This window comes from Montipora foliosa, chromosome 5, assembly GCF_036669935.1.
Source record: "Montipora foliosa isolate CH-2021 chromosome 5, ASM3666993v2, whole genome shotgun sequence".
Taxonomy (NCBI): domain Eukaryota; kingdom Metazoa; phylum Cnidaria; class Anthozoa; order Scleractinia; family Acroporidae; genus Montipora; species Montipora foliosa.
This window is the reverse complement of record NC_090873.1, coordinates 35,652,974-35,660,473: the sequence shown is the minus strand read 5'-3', so window position 1 is coordinate 35,660,473 and position 7,500 is coordinate 35,652,974.

Below are 7,500 nucleotides of genomic sequence, written 5' to 3'. Positions count from 1 at the left end.
AACACTTTATGTGTGTCGTTTAGAATACCTAAAGTCTCACGTACGCGTCAATATTTGAACATGAAAGCAATTCATACTTTGCATGACTCTGGTGTCCCAGTCGAAAAACTACAGAACACTTGATGTGTGTCGTTTAGAATACCTTAACACCTCATATGCGTCAATGTTCGAATATCAACACGTTTCATCTTTCACACGAGTCTCGTGTTTCAGTAGCACGCTTCGGAACACGTAGAGTGTTGTCTGACTACTTCACGGTTGGGTATATTACCTGTATAAAATCTCGTTCTTGACGACACAATACATCTTTGGCTGTGAAAAATGTGACATAACTTTCGTATTCATAGCGTGCGATGCTCGAAAATTAGAACATACTTGACATAACCATCAGTATTTAAAGACGTTGACTTCAGAAGTGGCATCTTGCATCTCGTGTTCCAGTCGCAAACTCTCCAAGAACTGGGAGTGTTCGAAAATGTTCGAATCATAAATGATCACTGTTTCTTCTTCGAAGAACATCTAATGTAATATAAATCCACCAAAGCGTGGTCAGTATGGTTTATCGAACACTTCGAGTCATTCACGAGTATTCCAAGTTAAATACGGAAAAACAGGCCGGATTCTAACAGAATATTCCAGGTGTATTTCGAGTCTGCCGTAATTGAATATGTCAGAACATTCCGTTATACGCGGCGTGCGCCGATCCGTATTCGCGCGAATTTGGGCCCGAATATTTGGCTCCTTGTGCAGGGTTGATGCCGTGTTCACACCAAGTGAAATAAACCGGCTGAGCATTAAAATCATCCTTTAATCAAACCGAGGAGGTTTACACCTAACAAGACACTTCATTCCTCCATGCTTTGCGCAACGCATGCTAAAAGCTCTTGCACGGGATTGCACGTACTAAATCTAAAATAACTCATCATCAAAGAAAACATTAACATGTATTAATTTGGGTAACTGTTGGATGTTGAATGGAATAATTTACCAAAATGGTCTACGATAGCAAACAGAAAGTTCGTCATTTCTATCCGGACCTGTGTTTTCCTTGTGTAGTTTAAGCTTTTCTTGGAAAGTCTCTTCTACATCCAACTATTCAAGAAGAATAAAATAGCCGAGTAAGGCTAGTGATACTCCGGCCCCGGGGGCACCGTCTTCAAGAGCTTTCCTCCGTCATTTCAGTAGAATAAGGAAGTCATCTTGAACCCCTTTGACCTTGGCAAAAAAATTTAATTTAAAAAAAAAACATCTGTAATTACGACCAGTTCAATTGGGTAATAGCGAAAGTGTGTCTGCTACAAATTAAAACCCTCTCTAAGGGCCGATTTACACGATACGATTTTGTCGCATGCGACAAGCTCACGACACGCCTACGACATGACTTACGATTGTCGCAGCGTTTTAAAACATGTTTTAAAATGCTACGACATTTTTTCTGACGTACACAACAATCGTAAATCATGTCGTGGGCTTGTCCTAAGCCGTTGTCGCATGCGACAAAGTCGTACCGTGTAAATCGGCCCTAAGTAAGCAGCTTTATGAAGTGAAAACTTTCTTTATGTGAACAGGGTAGTAGAGGTAAAATTTACAGTTTGATTTTCGAATTGAAGGCTATTGCAAAAATCCATATGGACATGCCTACCATATATGGACATGCCTACCATATATGGACATGCCTACCATATATGGACATGCCTACCATATATGGACATGCCTACCATATATGGACATGCCTACCATATATGGACATGCCTACCATATATGGACATGCCTACCATATATGGACATGCCTACCATATATGGACATGCCTACCATATATGGACATGCCTACCATATATGGACATGCCTACCATATATGGACATGCCTACCATATATGGACATGCCTACCATATATGGACATGCCTACCATATATGGACATGCCTACCATATATGGACATGCCTACCATATATGGACATGCCTACCATATATGGACATGCCTACCATATATGGACATGCCTACCATATATGGACATGCCTACCATATATGGACATGCCTACCATATATGGACATGCCTACCATATATGGACATGCCTACCATATATGGACATGCCTACCATATATGGACATGCCTACCATATATGGACATGCCTACCATATATGGACATGCCTACCATATATGGACATGCCTACCATATATGGACATGCCTACCATATATGGACATGCCTACCATATATGGACATGCCTACCATATATGGACATGCCTACCATATATGGACATGCCTACCATATATGGACATGCCTACCATATATGGACATGCCTACCATATATGGACATGCCTACCATATATGGACATGCCTACCATATATGGACATGCCTACCATATATGGACATGCCTACCATATATGGACATGCCTACCATATATGGACATGCCTACCATATATGGACATGCCTACCATATATGGACATGCCTACCATATATGGACATGCCTACCATATATGGACATGCCTACCATATATGGACATGCCTACCATATATGGACATGCCTACCATATATGGACATGCCTACCATATATGGACATGCCTACCATATATGGACATGCCTACCATATATGGACATGCCTACCATATATGGACATGCGTACCATACATGGAAATGCCTCCCATATATTTCCATGCCTACCATATTTGGCCGTGCCTACCATATATGGACATGCCTACCATATATGGACATGCCTACCATATATGGACATGCCTACCATATATGGACATGCCTACCATATATGGACATGCCTACCATATATGGACATGCCTACCATATATGGACATGCCTACCATATATGGACATGCCTACCATATATGGACATGCCTACCATATATGGACATGCCTACCATATATGGACATGCCTACCATATATGGACATGCCTACCATATATGGACATGCCTACCATATATGGACATGCCTACCATATATGGACATGCCTACCATATATGGACATGCCTACCATATATGGACATGCCTACCATATATGGACATGCCTACCATATATGGACATGCCTACCATATATGGACATGCCTACCATATATGGACATGCCTACCATATATGGACATGCCTACCATATATGGACATGCCTACCATATATGGACATGCCTACCATATATGGACATGCCTACCATATATGGACATGCCTACCATATATGGACATGCCTACCATATATGGACATGCCTACCATATATGGACATGCCTACCATATATGGACATGCCTACCATATATGGACATGCCTACCAGATATGGACATGCCTACCATATATGGACATGCCTACCATATATGGACATGCCTACCATATATGGACATGCCTACCATATATGGACATGCCTACCATATATGGACATGCCTACAATATATGGACATGCCTACCATATATGGAAATTCCAACCATATATGGACATGACTAACATATATGGACATGCCTACCATATATGGACATGCCTACCATATATGGACATGCCTACCATATATGGACATGCCTACCATATATGGACATGCCTACCATATATGGACATGCCTACCATATATGGACATGCCTACCATATATGGACATGCCTACCATATATGGACATGCCTACCATATATGGACATGCCTACCATATATGTACATGCCTACCATATAATGACATGCCTACCAAATATGGACATGCCTACCAAAAAAGGACATGCCTACCATATAAGTACATGCCTACCATATATGGACATGCCTACCATATATGGACATGCCTACCATATATGGACATGCCTACCATATATGGACATGCCTACCAGATCTGGACATGCCTACCATATATGGACATGCCTACCATATATGGACATGCCTACCATATATGGACATGCCTACCATATATGGACATGCCTACCATATATGGACATGCCTACCATATATGGACATGCCTACCATATATGGACATGCCTACCATATATGGACATGCCTACCATATATGGACATGCCTACCATATATGGACATGCCTACCATATATGGACATGCCTACCATATATGGACATGCCTACCATATATGGACATGCCTACCATATATGGACATGCCTACCATATATGGACATGCCTACCATATATGGACATGCCTACCATATATGGACATGCCTACCATATATGGACATGCCTACCATATATGGACATGCCTACCATATATGGACATGCCTACCATATATGGACATGCCTACCATATATGGACATGCCTACCATATATGGACATGCCTACCATATATGGACATGCCTACCATATATGGACATGCCTACCATATATGGACATGCCTACCATATATGGACATGCCTACCATATATGGACATGCCTACCATATATGGACATGCCTACCATATATGGACATGCCTACCATATATGGACATGCCTACCATATATGGACATGCCTACCATATATGGACATGCCTACCATATATGGACATGCCTACCATATATGGACATGCCTACCATATATGGACATGCCTACCATATATGGACATGCCTACCATATATGGACATGCCTACCATATATGGACATGCCTACCATATATGGACATGCCTACCATATATGGACATGCCTACCATATATGGACATGCCTACCATATATGGACATGCCTACCATATATGGACATGCCTACCATATATGGACATGCCTACCATATATGGACATGCCTACCATATATGGACATGCCTACCATATATGGACATGCCTACCATATATGGACATGCCTACCATATATGGACATGCCTACCATATATGGACATGCCTACCATATATGGACATGCCTACCATATATGGACATGCCTACCATATATGGACATGCCTACCATATATGGACATGCCTACCATATATGGACATGCCTACCATATATGGACATGCCTACCATATATGGACATGCCTACCATATATGGACATGCCTACCATATATGGACATGCCTACCATATATGGACATGCCTACCATATATGGACATGCCTACCATATATGGACATGCCTACCATATATGGACATGCCTACCATATATGGACATGCCTACCATATATGGACATGCCTACCATATATGGACATGCCTACCATATATGGACATGCCTACCATATATGGACATGCCTACCATATATGGACATGCCTACCATATATGGACATGCCTACCATATATGGACATGCCTACCATATATGGACATGCCTACCATATATGGACATGCCTACCATATATGGACATGCCTACCATATATGGACATGCCTACCATATATGGACATGCCTACCATATATGGACATGCCTACCATATATGGACATGCCTACCATATATGGACATGCCTACCATATATGGACATGCCTACCATATATGGACATGCCTACCATATATGGACATGCCTACCATATATGGACATGCCTACCATATATGGACATGCCTACCATATATGGACATGCCTACCATATATGGACATGCCTACCATATATGGACATGCCTACCATATATGGACATGCCTACCATATATGGACATGCCTACCATATATGGACATGCCTACCATATATGGACATGCCTACCATATATGGACATGCCTACCATATATGGACATGCCTACCATATATGGACATGCCTACCATATATGGACATGCCTACCATATATGGACATGCCTACCATATATGGACATGCCTACCATATATGGACATGCCTACCATATATGGACATGCCTACCATATATGGACATGCCTACCATATATGGACATGCCTACCTAGCTAAAAGACATTCAGTGTTTAATTGAAAGAAAAATAAATGAAACTGACTTTATTTATATTTTTATCGTAATTCCATTATCAAGTGATAAATACAAGTGCTAGAGTTTAAATAGATGGAAAGCATAATTTGCATACTAGGTGTTGTAAAGAATTTTACACAAATAACTTTGCCTTTATTGAGTCACTTTGGACATTAAGAGAGAGTGACAAATCCCTAATGTATAACATTTTATAAATTAAACAGTCATGTTTAGTCTTACATTTTGTTAAGACTTTAAAGTGCTGATTGATATTATCAGGCAAATAATCGTGCCTATTAGTTATTTATTAAATTTAATTCATCCAGCATCAAGAAACATTTCAGTAATAAACACGATTGTTTGCCTGATAATATCAATCAGCACTTTAAAGTCTTACGAAAACGTAAGTCTAAACATGACTGTTTAATTTATGAAATGTTATACATTAGGGAATTGCCACCCTCTCTTAATGTCCAAAGTGACTGGATCAAGGCAAAGTTATTTGTATAACATTCTTTACAACACCTAGTATGCAAATTATGCTTTCCATCTATTTAGACTCTAGCACTTGTATTTTATTTATCACTTGATAATGGAGTTACGATGACTTCGAAACGTCGTGAAAATATAAATCTAGTCAGTTTCATTTGTTTTTCTTTCTTAGTTATAAGTTTTTCTAAGCAACTGCTTATAATAATAAAAGTGTTTAGTTTAGATGTTACTGAGGTCGATAGATTTTAGTTTGTTCCTAAACGCTTCGAAGAAGGGCTCGGATTTCATATTGGGGAGTGCCTAGTAAACATGAATCTCTTCCTTTAGAAGCGGGCACCATAGTTAAGAAAATATTGTAACCCATCGATGGGAAAAATTTGGTTTTTGGTCACCGTTCACCTCTCCATGTATGCCAATTTCACTAATATCCCACGACCATATGACAGGCTTAGGTTTAGTGCTCATCAAGGAGGCGATACCGCAGCTGACACTATCTAGTTTACTAGTCTAGTTTAATGTCCTGTCCGTTCTCTTGCTAAGGATTTGCTTGTTTCCTTTAAAACTCTTGCGATTTTAAAAAAATTAATTGCCTAACTGGTGAATTTGACAGCAAGTTTTGCTGGAAAACCGATATCGCTCTCATCCCTTCGTGATTTAAGAGATATCAGTTTTCTCATTTGTTAGGGAGCGAAGAAAATGACACAAGTTAGCAATATCCGGGAAAACCAATTCCAAAGCTTTTTAGTTTCTGCCGGTAAGAATAAACAACCCGGGAGCTCCACTTTTAGGCTAGGATAAATCTATATATTAGGCCGCTCTGGTCGTCTGTATGGCAATATCATCCTGTGATGTTCTGAGGTTGTATACAGAGACTCCGGGTTTCACGGAGAGAAAATGTCTTAACGCGGTTTCATTCTGTTGATGATTTTTAATTTTTAATTCGTCTCTCCTTAAGATTAGACCAGCCAAGTTTTTTTAATATTTCCTCTTTTTGTAGTCAAATAATTAATGTGCACTGGTAATCGCCCGAGCTGCTTTATTTTGCAGTTTACAGTAAGGTTGTCACCAATGCCATTCCAAACAATATAGATTAGTATATGTTTAATAGGCTAGATATTAGAACGAAAGGTTTGATCTTTCTCCTTAAACTTATACTAGACGACACTTTCTTTGAGACACTTGCAATGTGGGTATCCTATGTGAGGGTTTCTTATACCAT